General features: G+C 41.4%; 1 protein-coding gene across 2 annotated transcripts in view; it reads right to left on the bottom strand.

Annotated features, from left to right (window-relative positions):
• fam222aa (family with sequence similarity 222 member Aa) overlaps positions 1-22027 on the bottom strand; it is a 67096-nt gene that overhangs the window by 27405 nt on the left and 17664 nt on the right. Inside the window, exon 1 of one of the 2 annotated variants that reach the window (XM_033972675.2) lies at positions 7568-8288. The exons of the other annotated variant lie outside the window; for it this stretch is intronic. The gene's annotated coding sequence lies outside the window, so the exon portion shown is untranslated. Of the gene's footprint in view, positions 1-7567; positions 8289-22027 lie in introns of those variants that run through there. 2 annotated transcript variants of the gene reach the window in all.

Raw genomic sequence — 22027 nt, 5'->3', positions numbered from 1 at the left:
GATTTCATGGTCAAATGATCCTCGTTCTAAAAACCAATAGGACACATTAAAGTATAGCTTTTTAAAATAAATGTCTGACAAACTGACAGCTGGCTCCTAGGCGCTTACTTGTCTTAAGGGAAAGTATATCCATTTACCAGCAGTCTGGCTATCACATGGCTCTAACATGAGAGTCAATTAGTTGCCTTGCTGCCTCACTGGATTTCCAAAGGCCAGCACATAGATCCAGACACAAAGTACACTCTGTATCAGAACACACACACACACACATCCTTGTGGTCTAAACTCAATATTTGAAAAATGTCTACCTTCCTTCAAATCAGCATACAAAAGCAGTTTACAAAAGGAGACAGATTTTTCTCAAAATCACAAATAAAATCATTTATGCAAGGACACATCTGTGCTTTCTTCTCACAATCATCTGAGTGCACAGGAACATAAAGGTTAAATAGTAGTCCTTTTACTTCTCAGTCACATTAGAATACATAAATGATTTCTTATTTAAAATATTCCGTGGACAGAACTAGCAGTACATGTAAACCCCCTAGGGATCTATGCATGTATTAGGAAGAAAATGAGTGATAATAACCGCACAATGTTTTGTGAAAAGGGCAAATCTGAGACTGGCATTAGACAGAAGAGGTATCAGGAAGTGCCTCAGTTTTATGCATGCACACTTGTTTAAATTACCAGTTTAGGGGAGACATTCTGCCCTTTTTAACATTTCGGAGTGTTTTTTCAAGCTCCTCTCGGTTTTCAGCAAACAATACCATGGGTTTCGGCCCTTGGTTAAAAGATTAATTGGATACTACCTCAGCCTACAAGCAATCTGTTAGATGACAGCAGAAAACAAGCAAAAGATATGGAAAAGAAGAGAGATGTCTGTCTGGTCCTGTGTTTGTGGCTGAGTGGGCCATTTCCCTGTTTTCGGGTGAGTGTAAATCACTCTAGATGGAGAGATTTTAGTGCAACCAAATGCATTGTATTTTTCCTGAAGTTGGTCGCTTACCCCTAAATGATAGCAGAATGTATAATCACAGAATGTCTTTCTCTCAATCGTTGTTCCAATTGGTAGCACAGTGCTGTCACTAGAAATGGGGGAACAAAATGGAGAGCTGACTAAAAGACAAGCTTTAAGTGACACTTAATTTGAGATACCCAAGTGTTCTCTCAGCTCCAGTAAACAGGATCCATCAAACTTTGCCTAGAGCTGGTATAGACTGCAGCTGTTTGTGTGCCCGAGAGGCCCTTACTTATCAAGAGGACTGATGAAGAACTCATGTCCCTAAAAGTTTCTAAAAACAAACACCAACGACTAACAAAAGCTTGGGTGGGACTTTGGTGTCTAGTTCATGTGTATGCTAATGCTGCAAACATGTCAGGAGCTAATGACAGCCTGAGAGAAGACAAGATAGGCTAAAACACAAGAGCTAACTCCAAAAATGTGAAAAAAAACAAAAACAAAACAGTGAACAGCTGCTTTCTCTCTGCTCTCCTGGGCTGGTCCCTGGAGAGGCTCCTATGAAGTCCCTGATCCTGGTTTGAGGCAGACAGAGGGACGGGCTCCTGCAGCTCTGTGCCCCAGTGTCTGTGCCAGCAGGGAGGGAGGGCCCGCGGCTGGCAGTGGGGGGCACATCAAGGAGACACTCTCCCAGTGGGTTCCTGTCAGTTCCAGGCCATTGCACCTCACTTGCTGGGATGTTATTTACACACATATGCACACAAAGATACCCAAGCAAGGCCAAATGACTTTTAATGGAGGCACTAACAGCACATGATGTTTAACTGTATTCTCATGATGAAAGCACAAAGACAAATTATTGTAGGTAAAAAATGCCTAAAGTTATAGTTCAGACAAATTCAATTAGCACAGAGCTGTGGTGACCATGGCGACCACAGAGCTCAGAGGCTTGTAGACTACAGACTGTTTGGGAGGCTGAGAGTGGCAGGACGCCCCAGTGAGTTCAGATCTACAGATGTTGCCTTGGGACCCACTGACTGACTACACTGACAGCTGGACAGCTGTTCTATACATGCAGGCACAGAAGCATGCCACACAAATGAGGAGGGGTTTACTGGAGGAAGTTCCCAGGACATGTAAAGCTGTCACTTTTTGCATTGGTGCATGGACAAGGAAAGATGGCACAAAACAGAGATCACAGATGGGTAAATATTAGACAGAGCAAAAAAAAAAAACAGCATTTAAAGACAACACACCAGATACTCATTCTTTAGGGAAGGATTGGACACAAGATCAAATTAATCTGCATCACTTATTTACTGTCTTATTCTATTCAAGCTAGAAGTAGCTTGAGATGTGATGAAATATGAACTCAAAAAACAATTTTAACTAAGCAATATTAAATGCAGTCACTTGCTGAACAAACATCCGTCAAATCACAAGTTCAACAACTTGGATTGATGCCAATCTTCTCTGCCAAAAAATCTCATTTATCAGGAGCCAGACGGGCTATTCATTATGCCACAGAGGTCAGCAATTTGTTCAACTCAATAAAAATGTTAATTCAACTAAAAGCACACAAGAAAAATACTTATAATTATCTGCTGTCTCTAAAAAATGTACAGTTGAAGAAAATAAATAATACATTTGACAGCAACAAACTAAACTAAGTGCAGGTCAGAGGTTGTAATGAGACTATCATGTAACACCTTGTTTAGCTGTAATCTTGGTCAAACTTCAGTTTATGAAACAGCAGATACACAAGTACTGTACTGTGATAAGTACTGTGATAACAGACCTGTTCTTAATAAGACTATATTCAGGCTTACTATAAACATGAGACTTTTTAAACATTAATTATTAAAGTATAACATTATCATTTTGTTATATCATAAGAGCAAGTCTGATGTGGGGACATCCTTTCATTGCTTGCACTTCAGTGGTCTGGCTCCTGTACTAACCCTCCCTCTCCTCCGTTACTCTCCCTTGCTCGCCCCTCCGTCCGAATACAAACAGAGATAAAGAACGCAGCAATCGCTCTTGACACACAAATAGGTTAACACAATAAAGCCGGCTTTGCCTGGCTCACTCGAGGGAGGAAAGCAATTCCAGCAGCAGGCAGGAGGTAATAAAACAGAGCAGTGTGTGTGTCGCCGTGTGTGTGTTCATATATGTCCTCATGTCAGTGCTCCTATGTTTTTGTATGTGAGCCTAGCCAGGCACATAGAAGCTCTTTGGCCGTAGGGCGCAATATCCTACTGATCTCCAACTCTTTCATGATACAAATAATAACAGTGATGGGAAAATGACTGAAAGCTCATGCTTCTGCTCCATTTAAATTGGGGAAATGGAGACTTTATAACCGCAGTACATACCTGACGCCCACAAACTCATAAAAGGTTTACATATGGAATGTAAGGATAATGGCTTCTTGTAAATAGGACTGGTTAAAATTCAACAAATAGAATGAGCTTTATCTGCAACTCTTCTGCTTACTCTGCCAAATGCTGACTGGGCTAGCAATAAATGATAAAAATCTACAGTTTTATTGAATTGTGTACAGCATTAGCGCTGAACTCAGGAAAATGGTGATGTGGCTTGTGCAATTACAATCCGGACGAGACAACATTGTTTTCTCCAGTCAGTGAAAATTTCATTACCTCACAGCAGCAGCCACCTTAGAATTGGGTAATAGCCTCTTTTTGCCACAGACACAAACCATCTGGGTAGGTGTGACACTCCATAAGTGTTTTCCATTTACAACAATATGAGCCAGTGAGTAAGAGTGAGGGAGGGGGTCAACATTACGTGTATAGTTATTCGATGATATGGAAGAATTTAATGGAGATACTGACAGTCGATAGCTAATTCTTGCACAGACAGCTGGATAAACAAATGCATTGAACCTTGATAGGCCTATGCTTCTGGCATGACTCTCCTGAGGCTATTATAAACAGATGACGCAGGCCACACATGGCTCATCTATTAAATGTCAATAAACACCGACAAGGCTAGCACGTATCCTGACACAAGCCCCAATTAAAGTTTACCAAATTTGTACAAAGAAAGACAACCCCATGCAACTGCCCAGTCCCTCCAATCGGGTAATCAAACAGCAAAGATGTAAGTGCTGTTTATTGTCAACAGGGAATAAATTACCTAAGCATGAAGAGAAAATGTCTTATCTGTCTGATGTATTTCCTGCTTCGGCTGAAAGCTACAAAGCCCGAGGGAAAGCAGTCGACCAAAATGCAGGAGATAGAGATTAGGATGATGTGCAGTTCCTTGTTCCATTAAAGTTTGATCTTCCTCAATAGCCGAGGAGAATCAGATATCTCCCATTCAAGATTAAAGTACAGCGGCATAGAGGGAGAGATTAATCAGAGGCCTGCATGAGATAAAAACCTTGCTTCTGGCATGGAAAACAGTAGCAATAAAGAGTTCAGCTGATAATATGAAACATGGCTGGGCACAATAGCAAATCAAACAGGGCATATACGGGCCTCCAAAACAAATCAAAGGGCTGGCGAGGCTGCTGGTTGTGGCTGGAGCAGAGGGCTGATCAGATAGTGAGCACTGCCTTGGTTTTATTACAGCTTCAGGTTGGAGAGGGCACACTGAGATTTTCCTGTGTTACACTCTGTCGCCAGGGTCTCTCTCTCTCCCTCTCAGCCGCCTCCACCTCTCCTTCAGATCAATGGCGCTGGGGTGATTTCACAGCAGCCTGCACTGTCACCCAGAACAAATCAATGTGACCATGAGGAAGGCAAGAGCGGCATTGTTTTTAAGGGGAGCAAATTTGCTGTTGGAAAGCTTGTCAGATTTGCTTTATTCTTCTTCTAGTCCCCCTCCAAGAACTCTTTGGGTGGAAAAAAAGCATGTCTCCTCCCTACACTTTTCCAGCTGGATCAAAGCCAACTATAAACTGCTCAGTGCTCGTCATAACAGTGCATTACTCATTAACTACACAGACACTCATGTTTACTATGCACCCAAGAGGGGAAATAGACCCTAACCAGTTATAATACAAGGCTATACATTAAACAAGAGGTAAAGTGAAGTTGACAGAGGTTTAAGAGGCTGAGTGGGAGGTGGAGATTGTGGCAGCATGTCATGTCAGTAAGTGGCTGGACAAAACCGGTTTGTTTGAGGAGCGGACACTGGCAGTGATATAAACACAGCACTCTGGCCAAATATGAAGCTTTCCGGCAGCCCCAGAAGTTTCTATGGTTCCTGTAATTCTGTAACATAGACGACAAGCATCTCCTGCTCTATATCAAACTGCTCTAATGCTAGAACCTGCCTATATAGAGGCAACAATGTATACATTGTTATTGTTGATACTGGTTTTATAGCATTATTTAGTCTGTATTTATTAAGCTATATGTACGGTACATAATGCCAATAAGGAGGAAAATAAGTTCTTATTTTTTGAGTCCACTAAAGCTAAATACCAGCTCATATGACACAAGACTAATCTACCACTGCTTTATGATGCAGAGTGCAGATGGCCAAGAGAAAACGGACACAAACAAGCAACACACTGGTAGGAATTTAAGCAAATGTCATGTAGATTTGTTATGAACAGAAAAGGCTGCATCCTAGCATATGAGAAATGCTAAAAAGTGACTCCTTCCCCGAATAAGCACTTTGATCAAACATCTAATGAGCCGCATTTGTAGCTGCTTTTGAATAAAAAGTTGCCTCTTATAATGTGCCTGAAGACATTTTCAACACAGAGAGTAAAAGTTTTTTCAAATATTATGACAGGAGGTAGAAAACCACGCTGTTAATGTTCTAATGAACAAATGCCTATTTACAAAGCTTAAAAAGTAAGTCAAAATCACAATTTCAATACGAAATAGTCTTCTATAGTTTTTACCACTTCTGGCTTATGAGATGTTTAACTCAAACCGACATATTAAGAGCCAAAATTAGCTCTGCTGCCTCAGGAAGGTGTGGAGACAATTTAAACAGGGATTAAAAAAGATTAATACATGCTACAGGAAATTAAACTTCAGTATTCATGGGCTGAGTCCCTTCAGACAGGAACTTTAATAACAAAAAGTGATCAAATCAGTTCAATCTAGGCTCACACCAGTAAAATACTGTGTTCCCTGAGATGGATGATCATAAATGCATCCATAATAATACTGAACAACAGCATAATTGTATTACAAAAATGATATAAAAATGATATGAGAAAATATATCGTTTTATGTGGATACTTCAGCTCTCATCTTCTATGAGATCTGAGCTGGGCATTACACTCAGAGATTTAACTTATTATGAGAAACATCCAACAGCAACTGAGAAAAAAAAAGAAAAAAGAAAAAAAAAAGGCCAAATAAGAAATCTAAAACATAATTCAGTGACCCAGATATTAAAGCCTTTTTCCATGCAGTTCTCCCTGCCTTGTCCAACCTTCATGTTGAGTTAAGGCGAGCATTATGCTGGGGAGACTATTTGTTTAGGTGAGGAGCAGCCGCAGAGCTAATATGAGCACAATTTGCTCAGCAGGTCATAGGCGCAGAGTGGAAGAAGTAAATGAGGCAGTTCTGCCCCCTTGGGTGCAGCCCCTGCCTCATACATCACTGGATGTTTTATTCAATAGAGCCATGGAGGCTCTATGGCAGGTGCCCTGACTGTGGGGGCGCCTGGGCTGCTGTAGGGGCCCATATTACATTCAGTAAGCTGCCTGTCTGCTGCTGCCTGGGGAGAGCGACTGGGCCAGAGGAAGATGAATTCTGAGGATGCTTGTAGTCTAATGATAAAACATACTGTGCAGTTTTTACTGCTCACTCAGCATAATATGTAGCCTCATTTATGTGCAGCATGAGAGATGGAGCTAAATGCAAAGCAACCTCAGCAAGCCACCAGCGCAAAGTTCAACCGCCCCGACTTTATCTACCAACAGACTGTATCCACAGACAGGTCATCAGACTTAGATCATCTCCGCAGCACAAGACAAATTTGCAGTACAGTTCACGATGTAGTGACATTTTGCCCATTTACCACATGCCGGAACATCATCCATGGTCCAAGCACAAAGGGAAAAGTTTAACCACTTTACGCACACGTCCTCGTGAGTTTTAATAGCAACGTGCAGCATGCCATAAAGGAGCCTTCAAGTCATTAACACTCCGGAGAGAGAATTCACAAATTGTGGCAGACAATAAACGACCCCCATAGAAGTGGCGCACAGAGGCGACGCTACACTAGAGAGAATCACACCTTTTTCTTGTAGCCGCACTCTACTGGTGCCATATATTGTGCTTGCGGTGCAATCCCCACGACAATACATTTAATTGCACGCTATACTTGAAAACACCAATATTACACATCAAAGCAGTTCCTATTGCCATTCGGGAGCAGCTCTAACAAGTCGATTTTACAACACTTCCTTTATTGTGGGTCACTCAGAATGACAAAGACGTTAAATCTGAGGCATCATTCTGCGAACAACATCCTGGGAATACCAAGCTTTTCATCATTTAGGGCTTCTTTTACGAACGAGTCGAGTCTGACGGTCACCATAGATCCGGTTCGTGGTCTAAACTCGTCTGAACCGGGATAAAAACAATAAACTATTTATAAAACATTTACCATAAATTGCTCCGTGGTGAAGCTAAAACTCCATGCAGGTAGGAGCGTTCACTGATCCTTCTGCCTCATACTTGTGTGGTCCAGATTAAAGGAGATGCATTCTACAATCCAAAAGGTTTGAATCAGTCGTCGATCAAGTTTATCCTCGTTTCCCAGTGATATGCAAATGGAACTGGAACCCTGCGAATTAGATTCCACACTATAGCCTCGCATGCAAAGTTAATAAGCTTTGCCCTTTCTACATTTGGTTCCCAATTTGTGACGAGGGAACAAGTGCGAGTCAGTAATTTCAGAGCTGTCTTGAAGCGCGCACGGTCCTCATCTCAGGAAGAAAGTGAAAGGTCTTGGAGATCTTGTATAATATTCCAAAAGCACAGCTTTTACGCACGGATAAAGTGGTCCATCTGTTTTTAGATAAACCGTATTTAAATAAAAGATGCGGAGCAGTGAATGTACCCTGAAACCAAAGCTGGGCCAGAGCCTGTGAAATCCTGAAGTAAAAATCCCGGAGTATCTTCCTGGCTCCGCACTTTCCTCTCCGCGGTGTCAGCAGCCGGTAGAGATGTCTGGACCTGAGGTGCGCCGAGGCGAGTGTGCACCTCGACAGCAGCACTCCGACACTGGGGCTCGTCGTTTGGATAAATGGACACTGATGTGAGCAGCTAGCGCCAGCGGCCAGCTCCGGGATGCGGTCCTGCCCTCGCGCTGAGCTGCCTAGACTGACAATAACCCGGAACGCTGCAGACTGTCAGCTCGCGCAGACCGCCCACCGACCAATCAGCGCACTCGGGGAATAGAAACATTCCCACGGGTTGGCCAATCATGGCTAATTGAAGGCTGTTACCATAGAGATGATCGGCGTCTGTGCGTCTGAAACCACGTTGTTTATTCACGGAAACGAAATAAGATTTTAAAGAACGTTACAGGAGGTAGATAGACCTCCTGTAAACCTCTGTGGTCAAGTTCAAGGATAAGGGTCTCATATCATTTTGAACATTTTCTTAGCCTGTGACTTGCAGATATTTCAAGGTTGTGCATTTATGTGTCAATAGGTAAAGCAAGATGAGGTTATGTTTCATCTTCAGCTTAAACCCTTTTTGTCCATAAATCAAATGTAGGCCTACTGTTTTGTGTTTAACTTGAACTTTTCATAACCTTAGTCTTCATTCATTCTTAAATCAATTTATCATATCTTAAGATTTTGGACCTCATTGTATGTGACATGTTTGTGTTGAAACCTGAATTTCGACATATTTTTTCTTTTCACAAAGTAAGGCATCAGCATACAATCCTCTGTGACAGAGGTTTTTGAGTTCTTTTTGAGTGTGTGTACATGGAGCCAGGATACACAAAGGCAGTACGAGCAGCAATCACACATCATGGGCTCTCATAATAAGCTGACGCTGGGAAGTGGGTGATGCAGCACTCAGCTTATGCCAGCGCTGATAAGAGCCTGAAAGTATTACCTCGGTCTGGCAGGCCGCTCCAAGAAATCCATCCTGCGCCAGGTCATCAATTCTGCCCTATCTGATGGCTCACCGATCGCTGGCAGCTCCATGTCGCTGTCCCGCCTTATGCCTTTGAAATACTCTTTCTGACTTACACATTTATATCATTGTTTCAACATATGGATCACAGACAGCTTCATAAATAGATTAGCCTGTGAAGCATACATTAAAAGCCTGCAGAGCTCAATCATATCTTTTACACTGTGTAGCTGCATAGTCAATCAAACAGGCCAACAATTAATTGAAAAATACCCAGAGCAGTGCAGAGCGCAGATGAGGCAGGCAGGCAAATAAGCCATTTGATTAGCTGATAAGCAGATGACTCAACAAACATTCAAGGGATGTTTACTGAGGTTTGATTAGCGCACGCCCAATACACTGAAGATTGGACATAAATACATTGTGAAAACACTCAGCTGTTCCAATCCCCCAAGCAGCATGAGGGCACATAAAAACAATGAATTATTTATGGGAAAGACACAGAAAATATCCCAGTGGATAATTTTCCGCGGGCAATATTAAATGCACTTTTCAAAATAATATATCTATGTCTTGCATTTTCTAGAAGCGATTCAAAGTGACAGGCCAGGAGATTGGATATAAGAATTTACTGTGCTGCCAAGTAACCTAAAGACCAATCAGGCATAACAATAGCAATAGCAATAGCAATAGCTACCTCTTTATGTCGGTCATGATGTTGTAAGTACATGGCTATAGAGCATCTTACTTACTAAAACTGGGATGCATCTCAGCCAGCTTTGTTACTTTAAACTAAGTAGTTTGAGAACAGAAATGGATAGATACATCTACTACTGGATACACTACATCTACTCAGAATAAGAATAACACCTGCTGCCCATTACTATACCAGTCACTAAGACGCATGACCTGTTACTGGTGTTATGCTGGATTGGTATGCATCCCACTGACTATAACATACTTTTCCTACATAATATGATCTCTAGTTTAAAATGACGTATTTCTCGTTGAGTGCACTATCAAGCCCTCAGCCAATAATGGTTTCAAGTTGCCCAGCCCCTGTAAAAAGCACTTCAGTTTGGTTTGAGCTTATCATAAATAAAGTTTAAAGGAAACAGTATACCTCATTCCCGGGGCTAACATCAGTCTGCCTTCAAAACTGAAAGCCGTGCGCTGTTACAATTTGTTCCTCAAAGTGAACTCGGTTAAATTGAGCAAAGTTCAAGTCTCCACAAACAGCAAAGTAACAGGGAAAAAATCAATAGCAGCAGAGGCATGGAAATAGAGATAGCATTGATTTATCTGCCATTGATTGGTGAGGATCGCTGCATTGTGCCCCCAGAGTGAAATGCATGCTGTCTGCCAACTGATGGGGATGAATCTGAAAAGGTGTCAAGTGGTTAGAGGACACGGGGGACAGAGGAGGAGGGGTGAGGGGCACGCAGAGGTGGTAGGGGATGATGGAGCAAGGGCCTAAAGTATCAGACAGAATAAGGCGTTAGATGAAAAAACTCGATAAGAGGAGATTATGTTGCAGTGAGCTATGCCAGGGTGACTCTCTAACGGGCCACTGTGTTAAATGTCTTTGACAGAGGCAATAAAAAAGATCACAGCACTGACAGCAGTTGGCAAAGGGCCTCAAGCTTCATCCATCAAGCAAAATTAGCTCTGATGTGCGGAGGAGTTTAGTTATCTTAAACAAAGCTGGCCCTTGATTTGACTCTTCACACAGCTTCAGTGTGTATCTATGTTGAAACTTTGAGATAATACGTGTCATTTGCAATATACTGGCTTATTGAAATTGCTGTGTCTCTGCAGACTTTGCACTGTGAGCCAAATGTTGTGGAGACAGGAGGAGGCAGGACAAAGATCAGAGGGCAGAGCGGTCATACTGCTCAACTCTGCTCTCTTTACAACATCCGTCTGTCTCTTCTCTGGAAGCTGGCAGCCTCCCATTTTTACAGGAACTGAGCTGTGTCTTCTATTGCACCATATAGACTATGGAGCAAGGCTTACAAAACTTGAATCTTGGCAAACAAACAACTAAAAAGAGACATCTTGTAGCAGTGGGTCCAATGCATACTTGACTTTGTCCTACTTTGATTCTAAATAATTTCTGCATAAGAAAATAACAACAAAGATCATGAAAGTTTATATATTGCAGAAATGTCAAAAGTAAAACAAAACAATTAATATCCTCTAATCTCTTTATATGGTCAAAGTGCCAAGTGACAGTGTAGACAGACAATGTTTGCTTGCTTCGTTCCTTCCTTTGAAAGAGCAGCTGCTTTGGGCAGGTCTGCCAGAAACACAGCCATCTTCCTGTTGTTGGAGAGCCTCACATGTCATACAGACCTCTTTGCACACAAAGCGCTGTAAGGTCTCCACTGGTGTGAATGACAGGTGAGGCCAGTTCAATACACTTCAAGTCAGAGATGGAGGCCCTTTAAAGCCAATGCACAGGACTTATACTCATAAAACAATAATAAGCATGAGAATCTCTGATATCAATAACAACAGTTGGGGATTGGGACTGTTATTTCAGCACAAACTGATTTCACAGCCTCACAGTTCTGCTTCACTGCAGTGACACAATAGATACAAACAGAAAAGGGAAGGGAGTTAAAATGTCATGTTGTCTTGTTGGTGCGGTGATGATGGACACTATTGTTCCACGATGAAACTGCACAATGGCCTTTAAAAAATTTCAAAGGATTTTGCATGCTGATTTCAACATGGCATCTTAATCCATGTCAGTTAAGACTCCTATACCACAAAATGCGACTGTTATTTCATGGTTAGCTAGTATAATGTACTGTATTGCATATTGACTAGCTTGAATTTTCTCATTTCATGTCATGCAGCAGCTGGTTGAACATGTTCCATGTCTCTCCATCTTAGTCATTCAGGCTCCAGTGGACAGAGGGACCATCATCCTCTGCTCTGCGCACTGCTCAACTCGGCCCAATTTTGCACCTCCGCTCACAAGTGATAGAGCACTATCAATCCTGACAGCTCCCCTGAGCCACAGGCATTTGAGCTGCCTACTCCTCAAACACACATACGTTTGACTCAGTGCCCTTACACATTCAGACTCTTTTGTTGTTCTGGTTTTGAAAAACAGCAATACAAAAGTCCAGATGTTACAGCTCATTTGATGTTGAATGTTATAGATTTACAAGTAAGAAGCATACTCCAGTGTTGATTGTTTGAGACTGGGCTGGTACAACCTAATCTAATACAATGATGGTTTCAATAGTGTCCATGAAAAGAATGGCTAAAACAGCTGGGTTAATATACTACTAGGGATAGTTCTACACAAAAGTTTCATAAACAAAGGTGGAACAAATGCTATAAAGAAAGAATCCGAGGAGACATCCATTGGAGGACAATGGCATATAGTTTGTCCCTAGTTCCATTATTGTTGTGTGTTTAATTTGAAAAACAGACAGCTAATCACATTAGAGACAACCTCTCCACAACACTTGAGCACTGCTTCTCCTGAAAGTAATCACTGCGCACTGCGATCTGTCTCATTGGATTCCGAGTCCAATTACTTAAAGCCTAACAAAGTGCTGTTGATGCCACTGAATCATTATCTGGAAATACAAAGACATTTTTAAATGTAGACAACATTCATACAAGAAACATTAACACTACTAAAATGATTATAATGATGGTCATAGTAGGAAAGATGATAAGCAAATATAAATACATCCAAGGCAAAATACACTATCCATAAATGAACACTTTGGACACTAAATGAGGGAGCAGGTTAAACGTCTGTTGGAAGCTAGTTAACAATCCCAGCAGGACTTCCACGCTCAAAGCACAGAGTATGAATAAGATCAGAGAAATATCTGGAAAGCAAGGTCTTAGGGGCAAAGATTTCAAACGTGTAGTCACCTCACGAGGGAGGCAACCAGCCGAAATAAGCAGCATGCAATTAGCCCGTGTTAGAGGTGGCTTTGTAAAATTAAATAGCCCGTTTCCCATTTCAGCGTGACATAATTGACTTTCAGAGTGATTTGGTGTAAAAAGCAGGCAGTGAATGAGCTTTTAGTCAAATCCAGGTGTTCATTTACATGTGACACGGTGGTTAAAACAGCTCTGCAGACTTAGGCAGAGGTGAACACTTGCTTTATAGATGCTGGACAGGATTTTAACAAGGCTTTGACCTCTGTCGGACTTGGCACGCCGCACTGTTCTTTACCTTCATCACGCTTCAGTTCATTCAACCTGGCTCATTTCTATGTTGCTCCACCGCTGCTTTCAACCTCTGACTCCCTCATTGCTCCAAATCCTCTTTTTGTGTCATGAGAGGATCCAGCTACATTATTTAATATTCATATTTCTATCTTCATCATTCTTCCCAGCTCAACTCTGACCTCAAAAACGCTGCCTTTCTTTTGCTTGGTGAATTATTATCCCATCTACTGTGAGACCTTGCCAATCTATTAATCTAACTTGCCATTTACTGTCTTTTCTGGCAGCGCTGTTAAAGGTTGGCTGCCTCTCCTTTCTCTCGATCTGTCAGTCAGTCTTTGTGTGCAAATCACACATCTCTCGCCCAGACTCAATTATTCAGTATAGATGCCATTTGTTTCACAGTTGGCAATAGCAATTGTATGCACTTTCCGCTGTATAAACCCTGGTTATAATCGTAACCCATAACCTCTTCTAATGCAAATCATCACAATTTCTTCGTGTGTATTTTTGTCTTTTCCACCATATTAGCAATCTTGTGTGTGAGAAAAGGCTTTTTAGAAGCTGTTGTCTCTGGGGGCTGCGCTCACACATGGAAATCAATTTGTCGAGACGAGCTTTTCTCTGAGAGGTGCCATTAGTATTTGCTAATATCAGTGGGATATGGGCTGTGGTATTTGCACCTGTGACCTTACAGCTTTTAAATGGCTTCCTCTCAAGTGTTGACAAGCTGTTTTAATAACACGCACAAAGAAAATCCTTGAAGAAATTAAAGACAAATGCAAGAATTTTTAATCGGTTAAATAATACAGTGATTTCTTGGAGATAATTCAAACAGAATTCAAATTGGTGAAGACAGAAACGTTTAATATTGAACCTTATTCACAGGTGCACAATTGCTGTGATAACTTCCATAAAAGGAAAGCAAAAATGAAAGAACACATTTGTATCATTTATTGGCCATATTATTGTCCTCCTGTGGAGCTGTAAACAAGTCTACCAAAAGTCAACTAAATAGTATGATATACTTGTTTTAATAAGAAAAGCTCTAAAATTACAGTTGACAAATGTACTTTATCTTTAGGCATCATAACTTAATTTTTTAATCTTTAAAACACCTCTACAAAAGGGAAAAAGTTGAAAAGCCAACTCAGTCACTTTTTAAAGTAGTGTGACAGACAGATTTAAGATTAAGTACAGGAACATCCCCAAAGAGCTTTGTTCTGCATCCATTCATTCATATCAGAGATTTATCCATTCTCAAAAACTGACAAAAAAGAGAAAAAGACAGATTCTTTTAGTGAATATAAGCTTTAAGCAGAATTACCCAGCCAACATTGTGAATTGTAAATAATCAAGATTTAAAGTCTACAACACCTCACACAACAAAAGTTTGGTGGTGAGACGATTACCATCCACTTTTAAGGCTATATGTTCCATCTGAAAAAGTTGCCAAAAAGTCAAGCTCAAGTTTAATCAATCTTTATTTTATAAATTAACATCAATACAACAAACTGAACTGACTTGTGAATTTTATTTTCTTCAAATAAACACATTCATTATAACAAATAATTATAGTTTTTGCATTTTGCATTGTGTCCTTTAATGGAAAAAAAGTAATCTGGCTTTAAAAATTGATATCATCATTTGTCAAAGTCCAGATTAAAAACGATCCACAGTTACTCTGTTGATTGAGCTGTTTTGATGTCCAAGTTAGTTTTTTTTTTTTTTTTGTCAAGGATTGGCAAATAGGACCAGGATAATGACATTCAAAGGTCTAACAATACAAAGAGGAAAAGGCAATGGCTGGTCTGGCAAATGAAAACCACAAGAGCTCCTCTGTGTGTGCACCAGCGATCCTTACAGGGCATTCTCTTCCCGTGGCCTCAGAGCACCCTTCCTCCTAATGGAAGGGAAGCAGAACAGATGGGACACAAATTGCACTTTCATACACCTCAAGGTTCAAGGCAATTTCCCCCGTGCGCCTGTGAACTTCTCGGATTGCCTCTCCAGCCTTTGAGCCTTTCACTCTTCAAAGGGGTTTGGGTTTGTTCAGCGGCTGGGCAGAGACACGCAGTAAAACATGCTCACTTCGACATATGAATGCAGCATATTCGGCCTCAAAGCACATCTCACAGTCTATGTGATTTTGTTAGTGAAGCCATTTGGTGTTTTAATGACCACAATAATGGCATTAAAAACTACACCTATTGAATAACAGGCAAAAGACTGGTCTTGTATAAAGCTTGTGCAGGTTCACTTCATTTCCTTGAGTCATTTTAAGTGTGTAAAATGTTAAAAAGCAGTGATTTATAAAAAAAAAAAAAAAATATATATATATATATATATATATATATATATATATATATATATATATATATAGTCATTATAGTTTGAGTTTTGCATCTAGACCCACCAAGGACTTAATTTTCCTTTTACTTGATTGTGTGGAATGTCCTGGGTGCCAGCATTAGAGGAGGCACTAAAAATCTATTCTTTACTACATACCTCATTAACAAACATCACAAGTTATTTGACTAAATACTGTTGAACACAAATACCATCAATCATCATTCAACAACCTCTATTGATTAATATTATGCAGATTTTTTAGAATAAGGACAGAGCAGGGTGCATGTTTTTGTCCAAAACATCTTTCATTTCTGGCCTTTGTTCGACCCAACAACAGAGTAGTAGCCTTGCTTGCCGCATACCAACCAAGGGGTTAGCAGTGTCCCCAAAGCAATTACAGCCAATTGTGGCGCTAGTTAGCAATTAGCGGCATAAATGTAATGAGTCTGCCGTTGCTGTGGAGACAGAATTTTTCAATGATACTTGTGGAAATGAAGAGCCCTCTAAAAATAAGGCAGTGGTTTTTAACAGATGGAGGCAGATAGGTCCGGTTCCATTTAGTACAATCATCACTTTAGGTTATTATTGCATGTAATTAGTTGTTTTCAGCTCAAAAAAAGCTTTTAAGCCACAGCGTAATTAATAAGTGTAACCTGTAGAAAATGCTGACTATAAGATGAAAGGTAATAAGTGCAAATGGACACCTGGTGTGGGTGGTTTATAGCATCTCATTTAAATCATCCTAATTGTTTAAGCTTTGATATATTGACTGATGCACAGCTTTGTACTATGAACAAGGCATGTGCACCCAGCTTGTGTGTTTTTGCTCAGCTTTCTGCAATAGTTATTAGGATGTTCAAGCATATGCATACAGCACATTTTGCTTTTGTCCCTTCAGGGCAGCACTGTGACAAATCAAAGAAAAGACACTTATGAGGAGTATTATGGATTCAAAACTGCAGCTTTTGATGTGCAATTTGATCGCTATTTAGTCTAGATATCTGATACCTATTCCTCTACTTTTATGAAAGCGTTGTGCAAACGGGACTGGAATACAAAAATGATTTATGACAGATTCATGAGGAGAGACCAGGGGGAGAGATACAGATTAGGTAAAAATCTGGAGCGATAAAGATGAGACGTGTGTGTGCCACTGAGGCCCAGGCTAAATCAGAGCTCAGGGCCTGACAGACATCATCCAGCCATCTCACTACTGACACTCACAGCATCTCTCTTCTTTCCCCCTGGGCAAGGAGAGGGCACTGACACTATCAATTACAGAGAGCCTAGGTGGCCAGTCTACACTTCATACGAATTTTTGGTGACTAAATCCAACAAAGGCTGCTTAATAAACATTATATTTCCATAAAGGCTCTGCCACAGAAAGAAGGCCAATGCAGTATATCATAGACAGAAGTGAGACTGGAGGTCTGTCAGTGGAGTGCACAGAGCAGCGTGGACAGTATGATTTATCCAGTGCGCCTCTATACTCAGAGCTGAGCACTGTGACAGGATTCAACTGCAGCTGTAGTGTTCACAGATCCTTGTTAGAAACAGCAGTGCCTGGCATTCACAGCCTTCATCATTATGGTCCTGTCTGCTCAGGTCTTTTCACCATTACATCACCACAGCTGGAGTATGCACACATTTTGACATCTGATCACACCAAACCTGTTGTTGTGTTCACTGAGTAATCCTGCATTTGTGCTGACAAACCAACTGCATGGGCCAGCTGATTCAGCCCATTCCTCTGGTTTTCAGCCTCCATCTCCAGTTCATTTCTCCTCTTTCAGGTACGATGACTGTCAGCCATAATGGCGGTCAGCACTGGAGGCCTGTGCGATTAGCCCTGGCCCTCCTGCTGTGAGCACCACAGTGCTCAGGCTCAAGAGGAGAGAGGCGAGTTTTTAATACCACTCACAATAGGGCACCGCAACCCCAGACAGTCACCATATTTACACTGAGCTCTCCCCGTCTTATGACAGAGCAGGCGAATGATCAGCCCTCGCCTTGCAGTCACACATCCATAATTCATAAGCAGAGGTGGATGGGGCAAACAGGGCATGCTTACAGAAGGGCTGTGCCTCAGGAGTGTGTCCTGAGCCCTGTGTGTCCAAGTAATTAAATAGGATTAGGTATGCACTGAACCCATTTTCAGAGAGATTGGCTGGCAATGCCATTATTATTGGAAAGGATCAGAGGGGCTTATAGCATTGGGCAGAAAGGTAACTGAAGAGAGAGGGTTGAAGAGATTTATGAAAATACTCTGTAAATGTGGGTGGCAGATAGAGGAGTGAGTGAGAGAGAAAGAGGTGACAAAGGTGAGGCCTGAGCTTCCTGTGGCGCTGTAAACAGACACTAACACCTCAGTCCATACTCTGCACCTTTGCTCTGCCTAAAACATCCGTTTCTAATTTGTGTGACAATGCCAGAGCGGATGGCATCTGATTTGCAAGAGGGTGCCCGAAGCAGAACTCATTTGAATAAGCACACATCCGAGTTATCAGGAATCAGCAAGACAAGCTCGCAGACAGACAAGGAGCTACCTCTTTCCTCACTATTGCTCAATACCATGCTGACAATGTACCACATGCTCTAGTACTGTAATCCACACCACAAAGCATTAAAAGGTCACTCAGTACAAAATTATGTATTGTAAATAAAGCCTCTCATTTCTAATCTGGGTGGATGGTAAACTCTAGTGCGTCCCAGCCAGAGCAGATTTCCTTCCTCAAGAGGAGCTGAAACTTGTTTGTGCCTTCCTTTTCCTCTCAGAGAACCTTTTGGCGACAGCAGCCCTGGGAGAGATGCAGAAAGCATGTCCCCTGGGGAGAAAGCTGCCTCAGGCTTCAGAAAGCCTATTTACAACAAGCTGTGCTTGTTACTTTCATCAAAATAGAGCACTGAGCTTTTCTCCTGCCTTGTTTTTTGTGCTTTTGGCAGGAGGTTGTTATTGTAAAGCACTGACTCCATTGTGCTTAGCAGTGCAGTGGAAGCCTGGCTGTCCACAGCTACGAAGACAACAAGTGAAGAGACGGGTGAAAAGAAAAAGAATCCTCTTTGTGTCTGCGACAGGAGCTGAAACCTGCTATGTCACCAGATTTTGCCAACCTTTGATCCTCAGCTGTATTCCATCAAGTTCAATTAGAAGATGTGTGGTCTCTAGCGGGCACGTTTGTCATAATCTATTGGCTATGCCACATTCCAGATATTGAAGGAGAGGACGGAAAATCAATAAAGTGTATTGGGCGTCCAGGCCCAGAGGGAGGTCTCCTTACCCTAGTGTGTGCACTCCTCCATTAGAGCTCTCCTTTACTGCTGTTTGGACCATCAAATTGAATTTCATCAAAAGGGCTTGACAAAAAATGGAAGATACATAGCATAAGGCTTTTGTATTCCACAGACTTTCCATTTGCCCTCCAGACAAATATGCACGTACAGTCAGCGCTCAGGAAGGCCTGCTGTTTGCTTTTGATTTTACAGCAAGCAAACACCATCTGAGTTATCACTCAGTTACACTCCAGCACACTTTATTCACTGTTTTTCAAGATAGACTATCACTGCAGTTTGATTTTATTAAACATACACTTTGGTTTTGAAGTAATGCTGTTGTATATTAAAATTTCTATTCAAAATGAGAAGTGAGGCAGATCTTTGATCCTGTTAGCTTTTGTCGCCACAACGAACAACTAGAGATGGAACTTAAGGTCAATGACTTCTTGATGGTCTTTAAGATTTATTATCTTTTCAGTGCACCTGTTGTTTTCTTGTTATTCAAGGCCTGTACAAAGCCCAACAACAGTCCTCTTATACCAGTGTTTCATAGACTAAAAACAGACCTCTTAAACTGTACATTGTTCAAGTTCATCCAATTTCATCCAATGCTCCTCTCACACAATGTAGAGCACTAAACATCAACCACTGCACATGTTTGCCTGTCTTTGTCTCATCTGAAGTAGAACAGAAAGAGCACCTGAAGGAGGTGGTCAAATTACAAAATCTATAAAGTCCTCCATCAAAATCAGCTCAGTGACTTTATGATGAGATTAATCTGCTGCTCAATGCTCTGCTCTTCAAAGCACCTTCACACTGTGTTTGTCCCTTTCTTCTTGCAGCGGCTCTTTCTTGTGTGCATTGTTATACAAAATCTCCAAAAGTTTATCAAACAGAGGGGAGGCTCTAAGGAAGAGACAGTGCCTAGGAGAGAAATAAAGGATGGAGATGAAGACAGGGCAGAGATAGATAGAGAAAAGGAGAGCAGAGAGGACAGAGCAGCGCTTTGAGTAACAGCCCTGCCAAAATAAATCCTCTATGGGAAAAACAAAACATCCTTTGAAATAAAACTCTAGCATCCCCTTCCAAAAACACCCCAACCTTCATCTATTACTCACAAGTGTCGGGTAACTGTCTGGAAGAGATGGAGTACTTGTCCTTGCACTTCCTCTGCTTACATTAAGTAAGTATGTACACTTGGGTACATACCCTAAGGGTAGGACTACATTCTTTTGATTGGATAAGAGAATGAATGAGAATGCATAACTGGTGTACCTTTTGTACAGAAGATCGGTAATGATAAATGCCGCTCACAGATGCCCCCCATTTATTTTTACTATCAGATTGATCTGTGCTGTGCTCAGTGGCCCCAGTAAAGTCTGCCTTACAGTTTATTTACAGTTCTGTGTCAAACACTGGCGCTGGAAGCATGAGCTGAGCGGCTTCAGGACTGTTCTATTGATTTACATTGGACCCCACCTTTGAGCTGTAGTACCCATAGAAAAAGGGAACGTGATTTTTAAGCTGAGCCATGTGTGACTCTATGGATATCTATGTTCTTAGCTGTAGATAGAAGATGTTTTTCTATCTTCTGAAGACATTTTTAAACACCCAGTCCTTTCTGAAAGATTCAGTTGGTAATCACACATGAGAAATGTGAGCATCAAACAAGATGAGCGACTTTGGTCTACACAGCTGCCTTATAAAAAGCAAACAAGCTATAAATAAAAGAGAATTTTATAGAGGCGCGTCTGTCGAAGCTGGGAGAGGGCTGTTGAGAGGAAAGCAAAGAGATCTGAGAGACATCAGAGACTGTGGTGCATGACATTACCTATTATGAATACAATGTGATGCTATTTGAATGTGACGGTAGGAACAGGTTGGTGTAGTGTAGGACTGGTGCCACCGCTTGTAATGAGATCCTTTGATGTGGCAGATAAGGGGAAGTGAACAGGGAGTGGGCCCTCTGGTGAAGAGAGGGGACAGGGTAGCAGGCCACACAATCATCACTGGTGGAAGATGATAAGAGTTGTATGCTTGTGCTATCCATATAAATATTGTTATATTAAGTCAAGTATATTATGAAATATCTATCAATTCCCATAATTAACCAAAGTATATGTGAAGGTATTTGCCACACTCCATCATGCACAGATTGACAGATATTGAACAGAACACCCTAAAGATGATATACTAAAACCTTAGTATTGTCTATTGTTCTTTTTATGGCAAAAACAAAAGGACAACCTTTATGAAACACACAGTTTTTTCTACACACACACACACAAACATGCACACACACACACATACATACACACAAACATAGACACACACACTGTGACCTTAAGAGCTTTGCCTCACTCCAGGTGTCTCCTGGAGACTAGGTTTGCTTTTCTGCCATTAACACAAATCTCCACCTGCCGTCTCAGTGCAGCCTTGGCTGCTTTTATTTTTGACAGAAATCAATCGTGCTGTCACAAACCATCATCAGCTTACAGTGTGCTTGAGCGCACCCCGCTGTGCACAAAATGCACACTCGCACACAATTACTTATAGACAAAGACAAACAAAAGGCTGAGAGCAGCACATGGGCCCTGCTTGTTGTTCTTTGATGGCAAACAGAATAAAGATGGTGAAAAATAATGTGACTCAAAATGGGAACCAGGCAGTGTGTATTCAGAGACCTTGTACTCCTGACACCTGAGAGCGAGGGCAAAACAAAACAACCAGTGCCTTGTGTGAATATTCCACAAGATGTTCTTTGTGACTGAAGAAAATATGGCTTATAAGTTTCATATAATCGTACATACCACAAACAGAGATGATCTGATTGTAATGAGAATGTTATTTTGTTCTGCTGTTTTCAATGTAGCAGTTGTCCCTGATTGTTTGTAAATCTTATCTTATACATCTATATCTTAAGCTGATCAGGGACCCTCCTGTTGTTTCTGAGGCCAGGTGTGGGGTTATCATGAAGCCAGTTCTTTACCAGAGCCTGCAATCTCCAAGGTTGTCTCTGACAAGGCTTAAATATCGCAATCAGTTATCCTCTGCCTCCACATAATCAGGAGATCTCATTCCATTGTTCCACACAGACAGTACTAATGCACCAAACAAAGGATAATAATCTACAGTGTGGAAA

The sequence above is a fragment of the Periophthalmus magnuspinnatus genome, chromosome 9 (assembly GCF_009829125.3).
Source record: "Periophthalmus magnuspinnatus isolate fPerMag1 chromosome 9, fPerMag1.2.pri, whole genome shotgun sequence".
NCBI classification, from domain to species: Eukaryota; Metazoa; Chordata; class Actinopteri; order Gobiiformes; family Gobiidae; genus Periophthalmus; species Periophthalmus magnuspinnatus.
The sequence above is the reverse complement of the archived record's forward strand: the minus strand, read 5'-3'. Positions and strand labels throughout refer to the sequence as shown.